The following is a 15,597-nucleotide window of genomic DNA, read 5'->3' as shown; positions in this document are numbered from 1 at the left end:
AATAGCAACTATTTGTGATTTTGAATTTCCTATGCAATCGAATTAGAATTAAAAAAGCCATTTTCTTTCATTTTAAAACGCCTACGACCATACCAGGTTGAGTAGACCCGATCTCGGAAGTTAAGCAACCTCGGGCCCGGTTATTACTTGGATGGGTGATTGCCTGGTATTACCGGGTGTTGCAAGCATTTTAGTCATGCTGTATCTTTCAATCAAATTTATAACAACTTTTTGCCTTTTTGAATTTCCTATGCAATCGAATTAGAATTGAAAAGGCCATTTTCTTTCATTTGAAATCGCCTACGACCATACCAGGTTGAGTAGACCCGATCTCGGAAGTTAAACAACCTCGGGCCCGGTTAGTACTTGGATTTGTGACCGCCTAGGAACACCGGGTGTTGTAAGCAATTTAGTCATGCTGTATAATTTAATTAAATATATAGCAACTGTTTGTGAATTTGAATTTCCTATGCAAACGAATTATAAATAAAAAAGCCATTTTCTTTCATTTGAAATCGCCTACGACCATACCAGGTTGAGTAGACCCGATCTCGGAAGTTAAGCAACCTCGGGCCCGGTTAGTACTTGGATGGGTGACGGCCTGGGAATACCGGGTGTTGAAAGCATTTTAGTCATGCTGTATATTTCAATTATTTTTATAGCAACTCTTTGCGTTTTTGTATTTCTTATGCAATCGAATTAGAATTCAAAAAGCCATTTTATTTCATTTGAAATTGCCTACGACCATACCAGCTTGAGTAGACCCGATCTCGGAAGTTAAGCAAATTCGGGCCCGGTTAGTACTTGGATGGGTGTCCGCCTAAGAATACCGGGTGTTGTAAGCATTTTAGTCATGCTGTATATTTCAATTAAATTTTTAGCAACTCTTTGCCTTTTTATATTCTTGATATAATCGAATTAAAATTAAAAAAGCCATTTTCTTTCTTTTCAAATTGTCCTTCTTTTCAAATTGCGCCTGGAAATACCGGGTTTTGTAAGCATTTTAGTCATGCTGTATATTTCAATTAAATTTATAGCAACGGTTTGCGTTTTTGAATTTCCTATGCATTCGAGTTAGAATTAAAAAAGCCATTTTCTTTCTTTTGAAAACACCTACGACTATACCAGATTGAGTAGATACGATCTCGGAAGTTAAGCAACCTCGGGCCCGGTTAGTACTTGGATGGGTGACCGCCTGGGAATACCGGGTGCTGTAAGCATTTTAGTCATGCTGTATCTTTCAATAAAATTTATAGCAACTATTTGCTTTTTTGAATTTCCTATGCAATCGAATTAGAATTGAAAAGACAATTTTCTTTCATTTGAAATCGCCTACGACCATACCAGGTTGAGTAGACCCGATCTCGTTCGATCTCGGAAGTTAAGCAACCTCGGGCCCTGTTAGTACTTGGATGTGTGACCGCCTGGGAATACCGGGTGTTGTAAGCAATTTAGTCATGCTGTATATTTCAATTAAATATATAGCAACTGTTTTCTTTTTTGAATTTCCTATGCAATCGAATTCTAATTTAAAAAGCCATTTTCTTTCATTTGAAATCGCCTGCGACCATACCAGGTTGAGTAGACCCAAACTCGGAAGTTAAGCAAACCTCGAGCCCGGTTAGTACTTGGATGGGTGACCGCCTGGGAATACCGGGTTTTGTAAGCATTTTAGTCATGCTGTATATTTCTATCAAATTTATAGCAACTATTTGTTTTTTTGAATTTCCTATGCAATCGAATAAGAATTGAAAACGCCATTTTCTTTCATTTGAAATCGCCTACGACAATACCAGGTTGAGTAGACCCGATCTCGTTCGATCTCGGAAGTTAAGCAACCTCGGGCCCGGTTAGTACTTGGATGGGTGACCGCCTGGGAATCCCGGGTGTTGTAAGCATTTTAGTCATGATGTACATTTCAATTATTTTTATAGCAACTCTTTGCGTTTTTATATTCCTTATATAATCGAATTAAAATTAAAAAAGCCATTTCCTTTCTTTTCAAATTGCCTTCGACCATACCAGGTTGAGTAGACCCGATCTCGTTCGATCTCGGAAGTTAAGCAACCTCGGGCCCTGTTAGTACTTGGATGGGTGATTGCCTGGTTATACCGGGTGTTGTAAGCATTTTAGTCATGCTGTATATTTCAATCAAATTTATAACAACTTTTTGCCTTTTTGAATTTCCTATGCAATCGAATTAGAATTGAAAAGGCCATTTTCTTTCATTTGAAATCGCCTACGACCATACCAGGTTGAGTAGACCCGATCTCGGAAATTAAGCAACCTCGGGCCCGGTTAGTACTTGGATTTGTGACCGCCTAGGAATACCGGGTTTTGTAAGCAATTTAGTCAAGCTGTATATTTCAATTAAATATATAGCAACTGTTTGTGATTTTGAATTTCTTATGCAAACGAATTATAAATAAAAAAGCCATTTTCTTTCATTTCAAATCGCCTACGACCATACCAGGTTGAGTAGACCCGATCTCGGAAGTTAAGCAACCTCGGGCCCGGTTAGTGCTTGGATGGGTGACCGCCTGGGAATACCGGGTGTTGTAAGCATTTTAGTCATGCTGTTTATTTCTATCAAACTTATAGCAACTATTTGCTTTTTTGAATTTCCTATGCAATCGAATTAGAATTGAAAATGACATTTTCTTTCTTTTGAAATCAACTACGACCATACCAGGCTGAGCAGACCTGTTCTCGTTCAATCTCGGAAGTTAAGCAACCTCGGGCCCGGTTAGTACTTGGATGGGTGACCGCCTGGGAATAACGGGTGTTGTAAGCATTTTATTCATGCTGTATATTTCAATCAAATTTATAGCAACTATTTGCTTTTTTGAATTTCCTATGCAATCGAATTAGAATTCATAAAGCCATTTTCTTTCATTTGAAATCGACTACGACCATACCAGGTTGAGTAGACCCGATCTCGTTCGATCTCGGAAGTTAAGCAATCTCGGGCCCGGTTAGTAGTTGGATGGGTGACTGCCTGTGAATACCGGGTGTTGTAAGCATTTTAGTCATGCTGTATATTTCAATTATTTTTATAGCAACTGTTTGCGTTTTTGTATTTCCTATGCAATCGAATTATAATTGAAAATGCCATTTTCTTTCTTTTGAAATTGCCTACGACCATACCGAGTTGAGTAGACCCGATCTCGTTCGATCTCGGAAGTTAAGCAACCTCGGGCCCGGGTAGTTTTTGGATGGGTGACCGCCTGGGAATACCGTGTGTTGTAAGCATTTTAGTCATGCTGTATATTTCAATTAAATTAATAGCAACTATTTGTGATTTTGAATTTCCTATGCAATCGAATTATAATTAAAAAAGCCATTTTCTTTCATTTGAAAACGCCTACGACCATACCAGGTTGAGTAGATACGATCTCGGAATTTAAGCAACCTCTGGACCGGTTAGTACTTGGATGGGTGACCGCCTGGGAATACCGGGTGCTGTAAGCATTTTAGACATGCTGAATATTTTAATCAAATTTATAGCAACTATTTGCTTTTTTGAATTTCCTATGCAATCGAATTAGAATTGGAAAGACCATTTTCTTTCATTTGAAATCGTCTACGTCCATACCAGGTTGAGTAGATACGATCTCGGAATTTAAGCAACCTCGGGCCCTGCTAGTACTTGGATGGTTGACCGCCTGGGAATACCGGGTGTTGTAAGCATTTTAGTCATGCTGTATCTCTCAATGAAATGTCTAGCAACTGTTTGCGTTTTTCAATTTCCTATGCAATGGAATTATACTTGAAAATGCCATTTTCTTTCATTTGAAATCGCCTACGACCATACCAGGTTGAGTAGACCCGATCTCGTTCGATCTCGGAAGTTAAGCAACCTCGGGCCCGGTTAGTACTTGGATGGGTGACCGCCTGGGAATACCGGGTGTTGTAAGCATTTTAGTCATGCTGTATATTTCAATTAAATTAATAGCAACTATTTGTGATTTTGAATTTCCTATGCAATCGAATTATAATTAAAAAAGCCATTTTCTTTCATTTTAAAACGCCTACGACCATACCAGGTTGAGTAGACCCGATCTCGGAAGTTAAGCAACCTCGGGCCCGGTTAATACTTGGATGGGTGATTGCCTGGTTATACCGGGTTTTGTAAGCATTTCAGTCATGCTGTATATTTCTATCAAATTTATAGCAACTATTTGCTTTTTTGAATTTCCTATGCAATCGAATTAGAATTGAATACGCCATTTTCTTTCATTTGAAATCGCGTACGACAATACCAGGTTGAGTAGACCCGATCTCGTTCGATCTCCGAAGTTAATCAACCTCGGGCCCGGTTAGTACTTGGATGGGTGACCGCCTGGGAATACCGGGTGTTGCGTGACCCGACACCTTATCGAAAGACACTTTATCGAACGACACTTAATCGAACGACACTTTATCGAAAGACACTTAATCGAACGACACCTGATCGAAACGACACCTGATCGAAACGACAGTTGATCGAAAGACACTTTATCGAACCGAAAGTTGATCAAACGACACTTTATCGAACCGACAGTTAATCAAAACGACAGTTGATCGAACGACACTTTATCGAACCGACAGTTCAAGCAAGATTTTTGCGTGTTTCTCAAACATTGAAACAATGGGTCTTTGTGATGTTCAGCTATCTGTCCATGTTTGTTTGATAAAGTTAGATTTTGTAATTTTTGAGATATTGTGATATTTATATAATTTTGCTCTCTCTCCGCATTGAAACGTATTACTCATTTACGCACCAATAACTTGACTAACTATTCTTTTTCGTTCTCTTTTCACAGCGGGGGCGCGGCGTAACAAGAAGAATTTATAGAAATGTGTCACTTTTAGAAATACCTAATTTACACTAAATTCACTTTCTTTAGTTTTACAATTATGATGTATACAGGAAGCCAGATGATGTTTCTACTAACCTGTAATAATCTCATCGTCTACGACGCATAGGTTTCTAGTAATTAACGATTGCAAATGTGTGTGCGGGGTTGGCCACACCTAGTTTTTTTAGTAAACTCGCGAGCCTGGTTAGGATAGGGTTAAAAGATCCACAATTTATTGAAACAACTGACGATATGCACTGTTAAAAGAACGACAATTTATTAAAAGAACTGACAACATGCACTGTTAAAAGCACGACAACTGACGAAGTGCACATTTCAATCGCATTCATTTAATCACAAGTTGTGTGCAATTGCTCGAAGATAACTTTTTATGTCCATATTTGTTGAGTCATAATTTTCAACTATGCTCTTCAGCCGTTGGTTGACAGCGTCGTAGCGCTTCTTCCGTGGTGGGCCATCGATTCCAGCACTCAATTGTTCAATTAACAATTCGTTGGAACCTTGTTCCTGCTTAATTTTTTTGACGAGTCTGCGAAGCGTCGGATGGGATATTGAGACACGCTTGCTGAACGCATTGTGCCATCCTTCAATGCTATTATTCGTTCGTGGAAGGTCATCTTGAACCCGGTGGAAGACATTCCAACATCGGATAGGAAATAGAGGTTGACGACGATTCCTGCGACACAATCGTCCAATCCAAGTATTTTCAAAATAGTCAATGTATTCAGACAAGTGCTGCTCATCGTCGTCACTGAACGTGGCCAGGAAGTCCTCGAACCGTTGTACAACGTCTTCAGGCGGAACGAATGCCAGTGCCTGGAAGCATTTTATGCGAAGGGCGTGCTCTGCATCTTCATTGAACCACCGCTGCAGAGAGAGAGCCTGAATTTTCCGGAAGCTACATTGGCCAAAATGGAAAAGGCAGCCGAGAATTTCTGCCCGAGGGAAGCTGGAAGAAAGAGCATTATATGCTGCCATTTCAAAGTCTATTGTTACGGTTTCTGGGGCTATTCCTGGTCGCTGTTGTTCCAATAAACCAAAGATGCGATTGTACACAGCTTCAGATTTGTTCTCGGTAACGGTGTATACGAGTGGCACCGTGCGATTTTCATCGACCAGCGCGTGTATCGTGTACAGCTGGTATCCAAGTGGGGCAACATCGAATGTACCGTCACAAAACCAATTAGCGCATTTGTTCAGTATATCCAGATTCTTTTGAGACGCAAACATATAGAATTCGTTCTCATCGTCTTCCTCGATAACGAAGGCTTCTCCCCTCGGTGTCACGCGGAGTTCATCCATCAAGCCGATTCCTTCTGGACATACGCGCTTTCGCTGTATCATCCGCTTTAATGATGTTGCTTTAGGGAGAGCACCAGCGGTGGCTAAGGATATATCCTGCGTTTCCCTCTGAATAATGTTTGAGGTACGTTCATCTGAATTGATTGCTCGATCTCGCATGCTGGCTTGTGCTCTTGCAACTATAACACGTGCAGGGTTTGGTGGATGACTGTGTTCAGATGGTGCTCTCTTGAGGCTGTCGTCCTCGGCTGTGGATAGACGGCTTTTGCATTTGAGGTAGTCCTCACATCTCCAGTAAGTTACGCCATTTGTTGTTTTGTCACGAACGTACAAGAAACCGTCCAAGGCCAACTTTCGTTTGCCTTTATCACTTAAAATGAATTCCATTTCGATATGTATACAATCGTTATTAACGTGGAAAAAATTACAAGAATTCTTAAGATGTCTAAAATCAAATAGTGTGGAAATGTAAGTATACACAATATGATCAAATAATGTAATTATAATAGTCATATAACTCATAAATAGGGCAACCAGTTTTTTGACCCAAAAATTTTTAACTTTGACCTTAAAATTTGCAAAGTTTGACCTTTATTTTGCAACTTGCCTCATTGACAACTTGATGCCTCATTAATTATCTGATGCCTCATTAATACTATAATTCACACTCACTTCAGTATATTACACCACATTGCTGCAATCTCAATCGTACCAATCACAAAAAGAGCAAAATATTTGTGTTCACACTTCAACAACACAGCATTAAAGTGACACTTGATGCTGCTTGCTTTGTGAAAGTTTTTCAACATCTGGTGGCAAGTCATATGAAGCAAGAGCCAGAACATTTTCTAAATAGGCGTCGGAAATGCGTGATCTTAGCTTGCTTTTCGTGAATTTCATTGTTGAAAACATTTGTTCACATGTGTACGTGCTACCAAGCATCGAAGCCATTTATTTTGCGCTGTCGGTCAAGCTGGGATAAAGACCACTTTCAAGAAGCTACTTTGTGTAAAAGTCAGACAGCGACATGCCCCTTGCTATTAAATTTTGCCTTCAATTCCTTACTCTTTGTATCTATAATGACTAGTCTAGTCTACTGTACAGACAATCTCGTACTTAGTAATTCTCGTGCGTATTCTTGTGATATCTTATTAATATGTGGGCGGGCCGGCCGCCATGCGAAATTGAACACTTTATGATACAAATATAAAATATAGATATAAAATATAAATCGTCAACTTTATGATATATACATCACAATTCATTAATGCACACCATTACAAAGACCGCACATCACAATGGCTCATTGTTCCAATGTTTGAGAAACACGCTAAAATCTTGCTTGAACTGTCGGTTCGATAAAGTGTCGTTCGATCAACTGTCGTTTTGATTAACTGTCGGTTCGATAAAATGTCGTTCGATCAGCTGTCGTTTCGATAAAGTGTCTTTCGATCAACTGTCGGCTCGATTAACTGTCGTTCGATAAAGTGTCTTTCGATCAGCTGTCGTTTCGATCAGGTGTCGTTCGATAAAGTGTCTTTCGATTAGGTGTCGTAGTACCGGGTGTTGTAAGCATTTTAGTCATGATGTATAATTCAATTATTTTTATAGCAACTCTTTGCGTTTTTATATTCCTTATATAATCGAATTAAAATTAAAAAAGCCATTTTCTTTCTTTTCAAATTGCCTTCGACCATACCAGGTTGAGTAGACCCAATCTCGGAAGTTAAGCAAACTCGGGCCCGGTTAGTACTTGGATGGGTGTCCGCCTAGGAATACCGGGTGTTGTAAGCATTTTAGTCATGCTGTATATTTCAATTAAATTTTTAGCAACTCTTTGCGTTTTTATATTCCTTATATAATCGAATTAAAATTAAAAAAGCCATTTTCTTTCTTTTCAAATTGTCCTTCTTTTCAAATTGCGCCTGGAAATACCGGGTTTTGTAAGCATTTTAGTCATGCTGTATATTTCAATTAAATTTATAGCAACGGTTTGCGTTTTTGAATTTCCTATGCATTCGAGTTAGAATTAAAAAAGCCATTTTCTTTCATTTGAAATCATCTACGACCATACCAGATTGATTAGATACGATTACGGAATTTAAGCAACCTCGGGCCCGGTTAGTACTTGGATGGGTGACCGCCTGGGAATACCGGGTGCTGTAAGCATTTTAGTCATGCTGTATCTTTCAATAAAATTTATAGCAACTATTTGCTTTTTTGAATTTCCTATGCAATCGAATTAGAATTGAAAAGACCATTTTCTTTCATTTGAAATCGCCTACGACCATACCAGGTTGAATAGACCCGATCTCGTTCGATCTCGGAAGTTAAGCAACCTCGGGCCCTGTTAGTACTTGGATGTGTGACCGCCTGGGAATACCGGGTGTTGTAAGCAATTTAGTCATGCTGTATATTTCAATTAAATATATAGCAACTGTTTTCTTTTTTGAATTTCCTATGCAATCGAATTCTAATTTAAAAAGCCATTTTCTTTCATTTGAAATCGCCTGCGACCAAACCAGGTTGAGTAGACCCAAACTCGGAAGTTAAGCAAACCTCGAGCCCGGTTAGTACTTGGATGGGTGACCGCCTGGGAATACCGGGTTTTGTAAGCATTTTAGTCATGCTGTATATTTCTATCAAATTTATGGTACTACGACACCTTATCGAAAGACACTTTATCGAAAGACACTTTATCGAACGACACCTGATCGAAACGACAGCTGATCGAAAGACACTTTATCGAACGACAGTTAATCGAGCCGACAGTTGATCGAAAGACACTTTATCGAAACGACAGCTGATCGAACGACATTTTATCGAACCGACAGTTAATCAAAACGACAGTTGATCGAACGACACTTTATCGAACCGACAGTTCAAGCAAGATTTTAGCGTGTTTCTCAAACATTGGAACAATGAGCCATTGTGATGTGCGGTCTTTGTAATGGTGTGCATTAATGAATTGTGATGTATATATCATAAAGTTTATATTTTATTTACGATTTATATTTTATATCTATATTTTATATTTGTATCATAAAGTGTTCGACTTCGCATGGCGGCCGGCCCGCCCACATATTAATAAGATATCACAAGAATACGCACGAGAATTACTAAGTACGAGATTGTCTGTACAGTAGACTAGACTAGTCATTATAGATACAAAGAGTAAGGAATTGAAGGCAAAATTTAATAGCAAGGGGCATGTCGCTGTCTGACTTTTACACAAAGTAGCTTCTTGAAAGTGGTCTTTATCCCAGCTTGACCGACAGCGCAAAATAAATGGCTTCGATGCTTGGTAGCACGTACACATGTGAACAAATGTTTTCAACAATGAAATTCACGAAAAGCAAGCTAAGATCACGCATTTCCGACGCCTATTTAGAAAATGTTCTGGCTCTTGCTTCATATGACTTGCCACCAGATGTTGAAAAACTTTCACAAAGCAAGCAGCATCAAGTGTCACTTTAATGCTGTGTTGTTGAAGTGTGAACACAAATATTTTGCTCTTTTTGTGATTGGTACGATTGAGATTGCAGCAATGTGGTGTAATATACTGAAGTGAGTGTGAATTATAGTATTAATGAGGCATCAGGTAATTAATGAGGCATCAAGTTGTCAATGAGGCAAGTTGCAAAATAAAGGTCAAACTTTGCAAATTTTAAGGTCAAAGTTAAAAATTTTTGGGTCAAAAAACTGGTTGCCCTATTTATGAGTTATATGACTATTATAATTACATTATTTGATCATATTGTGTATACTTACATTTCCACACTATTTGATTTTAGACATCTTAAGAATTCTTGTAATTTTTTCCACGTTAATAACGATTGTATACATATCGAAATGGAATTCATTTTAAGTGATAAAGGCAAACGAAAGTTGGCCTTGGACGGTTTCTTGTACGTTCGTGACAAAACAACAAATGGCGTAACTTACTGGAGATGTGAGGACTACCTCAAATGCAAAAGCCGTCTATCCACAGCCGAGGACGACAGCCTCAAGAGAGCACCATCTGAACACAGTCATCCACCAAACCCTGCACGTGTTATAGTTGCAAGAGCACAAGCCAGCATGCGAGATCGAGCAATCAATTCAGATGAACGTACCTCAAACATTATTCAGAGGGAAACGCAGGATATATCCTTAGCCACCGCTGGTGCTCTCCCTAAAGCAACATCATTAAAGCGGATGATACAGCGAAAGCGCGTATGTCCAGAAGGAATCGGCTTGATGGATGAACTCCGCGTGACACCGAGGGGAGAAGCCTTCGTTATCGAGGAAGACGATGAGAACGAATTCTATATGTTTGCGTCTCAAAAGAATCTGGATATACTGAACAAATGCGCTAATTGGTTTTGTGACGGTACATTCGATGTTGCCCCACTTGGATACCAGCTGTACACGATACACGCGCTGGTCGATGAAAATCGCACGGTGCCACTCGTATACACCGTTACCGAGAACAAATCTGACAACAAATATGGACATAAAAAGTTATCTTCGAGCAATTGCACACAACTTGTGATTAAATGAATGCGATTGAAATGTGCACTTCGTCAGTTGTCGTGCTTTTAACAGTGCATGTTGTCAGTTCTTTTAATAAATTGTCGTTCTTTTAACAGTGCATATCGTCAGTTGTTTCAATAAATTGTGGATCTTTTAACCCTATCCTAACCAGGCTCGCGAGTTTACTAAAAAAACTAGGTGTGGCCAACCCCGCACACACATTTGCAATCGTTAATTACTAGAAACCTATGCGTCGTAGACGATGAGATTATTACAGGTTAGTAGAAACATCATCTGGCTTCCTGTATACATCATAATTGTAAAACTAAAGAAAGTGAATTTAGTGTAAATTAGGTATTTCTAAAAGTGACACATTTCTATAAATTCTTCTTGTTACGCCGCGCCCCCGCTGTGAAAAGAGAACGAAAAAGAATAGTTAGTCAAGTTATTGGTGCGTAAATGAGTAATACGTTTCAATGCGGAGAGAGAGCAAAATTATATAAATATCACAATATCTCAAAAATTACAAAATCTAACTTTATCAAACAAACATGGACAGATAGCTGAACATCACAATGACCCATTGTTTCAATGTTTGAGAAACACGCAAAAATCTTGCTTGAACTGTCGGTTCGATAAAGTGTCGTTCGATCAACTGTCGTTTTGAGTAACTGTCGGTTCGATAAAGTGTCGTTTGATCAACTTTCGGTTCGATAAAGTGTCTTTCGATCAACTGTCGTTTCGATCAGGTGTCGTTTCAATCAGGTGTCGTTCGATTAAGTGTCTTTCGATAAAGTGTCGTTCGATTAAGTGTCGTTCGATAAAGTGTCTTTCGATAAGGTGTCGGGTCACGAAATTTATAGCAACTATTTGTTTTTTTGATTTTCCTATGCAATCGAATAAGAATTGAAAACGCCATTTTCTTTCATTTGAAATCGCCTACGACAATACCAGGTTGAGTAGACCCGATCTCGTTCGATCTCGGAAGTTAAGCAACCTCGGGCCCGGTTAGTACTTGGATGGGTGTCCGCCTGGGAATACCGGGTGTTGTAAGCATTTTAGTCATGATGTACAATTCAATTATTTTTATAGCAACTCTTTGCGTTTTTATATTCCTTATATAATCGAATTAAAATTAAAAAAGCCATTTTCTTTCTTTTCAAATTGCCCTCGACCATACTAGGTTGAGTAGACCCGATCTCGTTCGATCTCGGATGTTAAGCAACCTCGGGCCCTGTTAGTACTTGGATGGGTGATTGCCTGGGAATACCGGGTGTTGTAAGCATTTTAGTCATGCTGTATATTTCAATCAAATTTATAACAACTTTTTGCCTTTTTGAATTTCCTATGCAATCGAATTAGAATTGAAAAGGCCATTTTTCTTTCATTTGAAATCGCCTACGACCATACCAGGTTGAGTAGACCCGATCTCGGAAGTTAAGCAACCTCGGGCCCGGTTAGTACTTGGATTTGTGACCGCCTAGGAATACCGGGTTTTGTAAGCAATTTAGTCAAGCTGTATATTTCAATTAAATATATAGCAACTGTTTGTGATTTTGAATTTCCTATGCAAACGAATTATAAATAAAAAAGCCATTTTCTTTCATTTCAAATCGCCTACGACCATACCAGGTTGAGTAAACCCGATCTCGGAAGTTAAGCAACCTCGGGCCCGGTTAGTGCTTGGATGGGTGACCGCCTGGGAATACCGGGTGTTGTAAGCATTTTAGTCATGCTGTTTATTTCTATCAAACTTATAGCAACTATTTGCTTTTTTGAATTTCCTATGCAATCGAATTAGAATTGAAAATGACATTTTCTTTCTTTTGAAATCAACTACGACCATACCAGGCTGAGCAGACCTGTTCTCGTTCGATCTCGGAAGTTAAGCAACCTCGGGCCCGGTTAGTACTTGGATGGGTGACCGCCTGGGAATAACGGGTGTTGTAAGCATTTTATTCATGCTGTATATTTCAATCAAATTTATAGCAACTGTTTGCGTTTTTGTATTTCCTATGCAATCGAATTAGAATTGGAAAGACAATTTTCCTTCATTTGAAATCGTCTACGACCATACCAGGTTGAGTAGACCCGATCTCGTTCGATCTCGGAAGTTAAGCAACCTCGGGCCCTGTTATAACTTGGATTGGTGACCGCCTGGGAATACCGGGTGTTATAAGCATTTTAGTCATGCTGTATATTTCAATTCAATTTTTAGCAACTATTTGCTTTTTTGAATTTCCTATGCAATCGAATTAGAATTCATAAAGCCATTTTCTTTCTTTTGAAATCGCCTACGACCATACCAGGTTGAGTAGGCCCGATCTCGTTCGATCTCGGAAGTTAAGCATTCTCGGGCCCGGTAAGTAGTTGGATGGGTGACTGCCTATGAATACCGGGTGTTGTAAGCATTTTAGTCATGCTGTATATTTCAATTATTTTTATAGCAACTGTTTGCGTTTTTGTATTTCCTTTGCAATCGAATTATAATTGAAAATGCCATTTTCTTTCTTTTGAATTTGCCTACGACCATACCGGGTTGAGTAGACCCGATCTCGTTCGATCTCGGAAGTTAAGCAACCTCGGGCCCGGTTAGTTTTTGGATGGGTGACCGCCTGGGAATACCGTGTGTTGTAAGCATTTTAGTCATGCTGTATATTTCAATTAAATTAATAGCAACTATTTGTGATTTTGAATTTCCTATGCAATCGAATTATAATTAAAAAAGCCATTTTCTTTCATTTTAAAACGCCTACGACCATACCAGGTTGAGTAGATACTATCTCGGAATTTAAGCAACCTCTGGCCCGGTTAGTACTTGGATGGGTGACCGCCTGGGAATACCGGGTGCTGTAAGCATTTTAGACATGCTGTATATTTCAATCAAATTTATAGCAACTATTTGCTTTTTTGAATTTCCTATGCAATCGAATTAGAATTGGAAAGACCATTTTCTTTCATTTGAAATCGTCTACGTCCATACCAGGTTGAGTAGATACGATCTCGGAATTTAAGCAACCTCGGGCCCTGCTAGTACTTGGATGGTTGACCGCCTGGGAATACCGGGTGTTGTAAGCATTTTAGTCATGCTGTATCTCTCAATGAAATGTCTAGCAACTGTTTGCGTTTTTCAATTTCCTATGCAATGGAATTATACTTGAAAATGCCATTTTCTTTCATTTGAAATCGCCTACGACCATACCAGGTTGAGTAGACCCGATCTCGTTCGATCTCGGAAGTTAAGCAACCTCGGGCCCGGTTAGTACTTGGATGGGTGACCGCCTGGGAATACCGGGTGTTGTAAGCATTTTAGTCATGCTGTATATTTCAATTAAATTAATAGCAACTATTTGTGATTTTGAATTTCCTATGCAATCGAATTATAATTAAAAAAGCCATTTTCTTTCATTTTAAAACGCCTACGACCATACCAGGTTGAGTAGACCCGATCTCGGAAGTTAAGCAACCTCGGGCCCGGTTAATACTTGGATGGGTGATTGCCTGGTTATACCGGGTTTTGTAAGCATTTCAGTCATGCTGTATATTTCTATCAAATTTATAGCAACTATTTGCTTTTTTGAATTTCCTATGCAATCGAATTAGAATTGAATACGCCATTTTCTTTCATTTGAAATCGCGTACGACAATACCAGGTTGAGTAGACCCGATCTCGTTCGATCTCGGAAGTTAATCAACCTCGGGCCCGGTTAGTACTTGGATGGGTGACCGCCTGGGAATACCGGGTGTTGTAAGCATTTTAGTCATGATGTATAATTCAATTATTTTTATAGCAACTCTTTGCGTTTTTATATTCCTTATATAATCGAATTAAAATTAAAAAAGCCATTTTCTTTCTTTTCAAATTGCCTTCGACCATACCAGGTTGAGTAGACCCAATCTCGGAAGTTAAGCAATCTCGGGCCCGGTTAGTACTTGGATTTGTGACCGCCTAGGAATACCGGGTTTTGTAAGCAATTTAGTCATGCTGTATATTTCAATTAAATATATAGCAACTGTTTGTGATTTTGAATTTCCTATGCAAACGAATTATAAATAAAAAAACCATTTTCTTTCATTTGAAATCGCCTACGACCATACCAGGTTGAGTAGACCCGATCTCGGAAGTTAAGCAACCTCGGGCCCGGTTAGTGCTTGGATGGGTGACCGCTTGGGAATACCGGGTGTTGTAAGCATTTTAGTCATGCTGTATATTTCTATCAAATTTATAGCAACTATTTGCTTTTTTGAATTTCCTATGCAATCGAATTAGAATTGAAAATGACATTTTCTTTCTTTTGAATACAACTACGACCATACCAGGTTGGGCAGACCTGATCTCGTTCGATCTCGGAAGTTAAGCAACCTCGGGCCCGGTTAGTACTTGGATGGGTGACCGCCTGGGAATACCGGGTGTTGTAAGCATTTTATTCATGCTGTATATTTCAATCAAATTTATAGCAACTATTTGCTTTTTTGAATTTCCTATGCAATCGAATTAGAATTGGAAAGACCATTTTCCTTCATTTGAAATCGTCTACGACCATACCAGGTTGAGTAGACCCGATCTCGTTCGATCTCGGAAGTTAAGCAACCTCGGGCCCGGTTATTACTTGGATGGGTGACCGCTTGGGAATACCGGGTGTTGTAAGCATTTTAGTCATGCTGTATATTTCAATTCAATTTTTAGCAACTATTTGCTTTTTTGAATTTCCTATGCAATCGAATTAGAATTCATAAAGCGATTTTCTTTCTTTTGAAATCGCCTACGACCATACCAGGTTGAGTAGACCCGATCTCGTTCGATCTCGGAAGTTAAGCAACCTCGGGCCCGGTTAGTACTTGGATGGGTGACCGCCTGGGAATACCGTGTGTTGTAAGCATTTTAGTCATGCTGTATACTTCAATTAAATTTATAACA

The 15,597-nt window shown here is 39.2% G+C and overlaps 9 non-coding genes and 18 pseudogenes across 9 annotated transcripts; all 27 read left to right on the top strand.

Annotated features, from left to right (window-relative positions):
• Positions 1–298: 298 nt before the first annotated feature.
• Positions 299–407, top strand: LOC143457418 (5S ribosomal RNA; annotated as a pseudogene).
• Positions 408–517: 110 nt separating this feature from the next.
• LOC143457173 (5S ribosomal RNA) lies at positions 518–626 on the top strand (annotated as a pseudogene).
• A 110-nt stretch (positions 627–736) lies between these two features.
• Positions 737–845, top strand: LOC143457237 (5S ribosomal RNA; annotated as a pseudogene).
• A 485-nt stretch (positions 846–1,330) lies between these two features.
• LOC143455597 (5S ribosomal RNA) lies at positions 1,331–1,449 on the top strand (annotated as a pseudogene).
• Positions 1,450–1,779: 330 nt separating this feature from the next.
• Positions 1,780–1,898, top strand: LOC143453817 (5S ribosomal RNA). The gene has a single exon (XR_013115468.1). It is a non-coding gene; the product is annotated as a 5S ribosomal RNA (ribosomal RNA).
• Positions 1,899–2,008: 110 nt separating this feature from the next.
• LOC143457115 (5S ribosomal RNA) lies at positions 2,009–2,127 on the top strand (annotated as a pseudogene).
• Positions 2,128–2,456: 329 nt separating this feature from the next.
• Positions 2,457–2,565, top strand: LOC143456815 (5S ribosomal RNA; annotated as a pseudogene).
• A 110-nt stretch (positions 2,566–2,675) lies between these two features.
• Positions 2,676–2,794, top strand: LOC143457130 (5S ribosomal RNA; annotated as a pseudogene).
• Positions 2,795–2,904: 110 nt separating this feature from the next.
• LOC143455941 (5S ribosomal RNA) lies at positions 2,905–3,023 on the top strand (annotated as a pseudogene).
• A 110-nt stretch (positions 3,024–3,133) lies between these two features.
• Positions 3,134–3,252, top strand: LOC143456436 (5S ribosomal RNA; annotated as a pseudogene).
• Positions 3,253–3,800: 548 nt separating this feature from the next.
• Positions 3,801–3,919, top strand: LOC143454554 (5S ribosomal RNA). The gene has a single exon (XR_013116171.1). It is a non-coding gene; the product is annotated as a 5S ribosomal RNA (ribosomal RNA).
• Positions 3,920–4,248: 329 nt separating this feature from the next.
• LOC143456531 (5S ribosomal RNA) lies at positions 4,249–4,367 on the top strand (annotated as a pseudogene).
• Positions 4,368–7,849: 3,482 nt separating this feature from the next.
• Positions 7,850–7,958, top strand: LOC143457416 (5S ribosomal RNA; annotated as a pseudogene).
• Positions 7,959–8,443: 485 nt separating this feature from the next.
• LOC143455215 (5S ribosomal RNA) lies at positions 8,444–8,562 on the top strand. The gene has a single exon (XR_013116802.1). It is a non-coding gene; the product is annotated as a 5S ribosomal RNA (ribosomal RNA).
• A 3,054-nt stretch (positions 8,563–11,616) lies between these two features.
• On the top strand, positions 11,617–11,735 carry LOC143454199 (5S ribosomal RNA). Its single transcript, XR_013115834.1, has one exon. It is a non-coding gene; the product is annotated as a 5S ribosomal RNA (ribosomal RNA).
• Positions 11,736–11,845: 110 nt separating this feature from the next.
• On the top strand, positions 11,846–11,964 carry LOC143457110 (5S ribosomal RNA; annotated as a pseudogene).
• Positions 11,965–12,294: 330 nt separating this feature from the next.
• On the top strand, positions 12,295–12,403 carry LOC143456727 (5S ribosomal RNA; annotated as a pseudogene).
• A 110-nt stretch (positions 12,404–12,513) lies between these two features.
• On the top strand, positions 12,514–12,632 carry LOC143456775 (5S ribosomal RNA; annotated as a pseudogene).
• A 110-nt stretch (positions 12,633–12,742) lies between these two features.
• On the top strand, positions 12,743–12,861 carry LOC143457271 (5S ribosomal RNA; annotated as a pseudogene).
• Positions 12,862–12,971: 110 nt separating this feature from the next.
• On the top strand, positions 12,972–13,090 carry LOC143456682 (5S ribosomal RNA; annotated as a pseudogene).
• A 110-nt stretch (positions 13,091–13,200) lies between these two features.
• On the top strand, positions 13,201–13,319 carry LOC143455862 (5S ribosomal RNA; annotated as a pseudogene).
• Positions 13,320–13,867: 548 nt separating this feature from the next.
• Positions 13,868–13,986, top strand: LOC143454542 (5S ribosomal RNA). Its single transcript, XR_013116160.1, has one exon. It is a non-coding gene; the product is annotated as a 5S ribosomal RNA (ribosomal RNA).
• Positions 13,987–14,315: 329 nt separating this feature from the next.
• Positions 14,316–14,434, top strand: LOC143454469 (5S ribosomal RNA). The gene has a single exon (XR_013116089.1). It is a non-coding gene; the product is annotated as a 5S ribosomal RNA (ribosomal RNA).
• Positions 14,435–14,763: 329 nt separating this feature from the next.
• Positions 14,764–14,872, top strand: LOC143456870 (5S ribosomal RNA; annotated as a pseudogene).
• A 110-nt stretch (positions 14,873–14,982) lies between these two features.
• Positions 14,983–15,101, top strand: LOC143455109 (5S ribosomal RNA). Its single transcript, XR_013116702.1, has one exon. It is a non-coding gene; the product is annotated as a 5S ribosomal RNA (ribosomal RNA).
• Positions 15,102–15,211: 110 nt separating this feature from the next.
• On the top strand, positions 15,212–15,330 carry LOC143454767 (5S ribosomal RNA). Its single transcript, XR_013116376.1, has one exon. It is a non-coding gene; the product is annotated as a 5S ribosomal RNA (ribosomal RNA).
• A 110-nt stretch (positions 15,331–15,440) lies between these two features.
• LOC143454280 (5S ribosomal RNA) lies at positions 15,441–15,559 on the top strand. Its single transcript, XR_013115912.1, has one exon. It is a non-coding gene; the product is annotated as a 5S ribosomal RNA (ribosomal RNA).
• Positions 15,560–15,597: the final 38 nt, after the last annotated feature.

This window comes from Clavelina lepadiformis, chromosome 4 (assembly GCF_947623445.1).
Source record: "Clavelina lepadiformis chromosome 4, kaClaLepa1.1, whole genome shotgun sequence".
Taxonomy (NCBI): Eukaryota; Metazoa; Chordata; class Ascidiacea; order Aplousobranchia; family Clavelinidae; genus Clavelina; species Clavelina lepadiformis.
Note: the sequence above shows the minus strand (reverse complement) of the source record. Positions and strands in the feature narration are given on the sequence as shown.